This window comes from Marmota monax, unplaced genomic scaffold (assembly GCF_021218885.2).
Source record: "Marmota monax isolate L192 unplaced genomic scaffold, Marmota_monax_Labrador192_F-V1.1 WCK01_AAM20220418_F8-fsc00276, whole genome shotgun sequence".
Classification (NCBI taxonomy): domain Eukaryota; kingdom Metazoa; phylum Chordata; class Mammalia; order Rodentia; family Sciuridae; genus Marmota; species Marmota monax.
Genome location: NW_026695204.1, coordinates 1,967,924 through 1,971,335, shown reverse-complemented (window position 1 = coordinate 1,971,335; position 3,412 = coordinate 1,967,924). Strand labels below are relative to the sequence as shown.

General features: G+C 37.7%; 1 pseudogene; it reads right to left on the bottom strand.

Moving 5' to 3' along the window:
* Window positions 1–768: 768 nt before the first annotated feature.
* Window positions 769–2,076, bottom strand: LOC124083326 (protein FAM98A-like; annotated as a pseudogene).
* Between the last annotated feature and the right edge of the window lie 1,336 nt (window positions 2,077–3,412).

Genomic DNA, 3,412 nt, shown 5'->3' with positions numbered 1-3,412 from the left:
CTCAGCCAAGTTTTTGTTTTCTGCAGCAATAATAAAGGGCCTCCTGCACTAAGCAAAACCTACCTTACTTTGTAGTGCATTTCTTCCGTTACAAAAAAAGTCTCCTGCCCGAAGCAAACTAACTTGTATTTGCTGCGCCAGTGGTATTAACTCGTGCATAAAACAAATTTCGGTTTGCTATTTCTTCTAGCAGACTTCAAGTAAAAACAAGTTTGAACGATGAATTTGTTTTGTATGGATGCAGGTCAGTTTGAGTTGCTATACTTAACTAAATGCCTAAATGTACTATAGGTTCACAACTTAGTTTGCTTTTATAGTCTTTATGGAATTTGGCCGTATTCAAGGTTTTCAGAGTTGAGCATATGGTACAGTATTTCATCAACTGAATAAGGCTACTGAATGTGTTATCTGCAGAAGAGCTCATTTAATAGGAACGGACCTAATGGATCTATCATGAAGCAAATGTAGCACAACCTCTCTGAATAAAATGCCTATTGGGGCAGAATTGTGCTCGGAAAATAGGCATTACAATATTTTACACAAAACACATATAAATGGATTGTTAATATGAGGATGATTTCCTAGTAGTAAATCTAAAAAAGTCTAGGTGAATCTTCATTTTCAAAACTGCATATTGAAAACTACTTTATTCAAGTAATTTCTTCAAAAAAAGTATGCATGTTCTGACTGTGGAATTAGTCTACTGGTCAATTAAAGGCAACTTTAATTACCTTTTAAAAACTTTTTTCATAGAAAGAAGAGATGTTGTATGTGTTTCTCAAATAAATAGCATTATGTAAGTCCATTAAAAACAACAACAACAACAACAACAACAAAAAAACAGAATCAAAGGAAGACCTACAATGTTTATGCCAAGCAGGAATCTGCCTGCTTCCACCTGTGGTCTCACGTTAATTCAAAATAGATCCTGGACTCAGGATTCTGAAACTGAGTTTCTATTATTTGAGCTCTAGCAAAATGTAAGGTTCTGTAGCCTCAACTAATATAATGTCTTCTCTGTCCAAATCCAGAATGTTTATACTGATAGCCTCCATGCTGGAAGTGTTGTTCAAATTGACCCCTTTGGTGGTAAGTCTGGCTCCCCCTACCTCCCCACCCACCTCCCTGGCCTCCACGACCACCTCTCCCACCACGACCACCGCCTCAGATCACTGTGGTGCCCACCATCTTGGTATCTACTTCCTATGTATGAAGATGTTTGGAAACCACTATAACCACCGCCTTGATAGATACTACTGTGGCCACCATGATAGCTACCTGGCTGGAAACCTGAATCTTGATAACCACCATCTTGGTAGCCACCTCCTCCTCCACTCCCATCATCTGTCCAGCCTCCATGATGCTTATTTCCTCTTCCTTCCCCTCGGCCACCATGATCATAGCAACCACGTCCACCTCTCCCTCCTCCTTGTTCATGTCCTCCACATCCACCATATGAGGAATGTTCATAACTACCTCTCCCTCCTCCTCAACCTCCTGCTTGCTGCTGGGGGCCATCTTGCCTTTTCTGCCATGGTGGCATCTCTGGGGGCGGAGGTTCAATTTCATTGGGTCTACCACCTCAGTCAGGTACCCTGCCCATCAACACCTTATTGATGGCACAGGCAGTCTTTTCTCTTATGGAACCACTGCTTGTCCTTAAAATCTTTGACAAGTCTTGCCTTGCAGCCAAAAGATGAGCAACAGAAATAGTGTTTTTTGGAGATAAGACTGAACGCTTTGGCTAATTTTTCGGTCTGATTCTTAGCTCTGTCAGACCAGCCAAAGGACTAAACAGTGACATTCAAACGTTTTATTAGCAGCTTTCTCCAAACTTCATATTCATTAGCTATGGCTTGGTTAATTGCTTCTATCTTTTCCCAGTGGGCTGGTCCCATTGGATTCTTCAGTAAAGGCTTTCCCACATGATTAGGTGGAACTTTTGCTAATGTTTCCTTTAATTTTTTTTTCAATCCCACTGAAGAATTGGAACATAGTTATATTGGCTGGAGGTTTGGACATTCCTAGAGCAATACATATGCCTTTCAACTCTTGAAAGACCTCACTAATCCCTACTTCTTGAGTTTTTTTTGTTTTTTTTTTTTTTTTTTTTTGGAGGAAAATTCACATAGAGCATTCTGGCAGCTTCTAGTTCTGAGATGAGGTATGTGAGCAAAAGGAGGCAGTTCTTCTATATGAGAAGGTGCTTGGTCATATCCCCAGAGGTCAGTGAAAGATATGGGCAGTTCATCTCCCCTAGTAGCCCACTCGCCTTAAGCTGGAATTCTTCAGCCTCACTTGGACTGTTAGTTGCTTGAACATTTTCCTCTAGTTTAGAGAGCACTCTTAATTCAGATACCAGCCAAGCACAGAGTTTGGTAAATTCGGGGGAACTGGCTCCAGCAGAGACTGCTTGAGACAGTGAGCCATCATCCAACAGTGATCTTTCCAATTTCATTGCTTTAAATGTTGTATGCCCTCCTGATTCAATTTGGGTATGTCATATGTCTCTAGAAATTGGTTGATATCATAGAGATTTTCTATTTTGGAGTATAAATTTTCAAAATAGTTTATGATTATCATCTGTTTTCAGCAGTGTTTCTGGTGGTATTTCCTTTTCATCAGAAATTTTAATAATTTGGGTTTCTCCCCTTTTTCTTTGGGTTAGCTTGGCTAAATGTTTACTAATTTTGTTTATTTTTTCAAAGAACCAGTTTTTGTTTTGTTGATTTTTTAGACTTTCATTTAATGTTCATTAGTAACCTCATGAGGGAGGTTTTATTTGACCACCTTCATAGATATGAAAGCCAGGGACTATAGAAGTAAAGCATTTGCCTAAATTAAAATTAGTAGTACTGAGATTTTAACTCCAAGAAATTCTTGACTCCTTGCTTACAATGGATTACTCTAAAAATGTGAGTAATTAGAAAAAAATATCAATTCTGCATTATTTACACAAATGAAATCATGAAACTCAGTGTTATTTTCCAGGTGAAAGATATTTATAGCTCTTCGATGTCCTTTGAAGCGTTCTCATTTTTGAGATGATCTTGAATATGAAATAGAGGTTATATAAAATTTCTTGATAATCAAATATACTACTGAGAAAAAAAGTAGCTTCAATTCTTTGTGTATTTGATTATCCTCCTATTTACATAGCATTCTAATTTTAAATATTGTTGTGATTGTTTTTTTTGGTAGCCAAATAAGTAATGATCCTATAGGCATCAACAGTGTGGATTTCTACTCTTTAAAATAAATCTTTTACTTCAATACTTTGAGTTAATTTTTGAAAAATGTCACCCATATTTGTAGGACAACTGAGCAGGTGATGCAAATAATTAAAACTGCTTCTGTTTAGGACCAAGAGTATTCTTAATGCAAACACAGCTCTATTTCTAAACACCATACA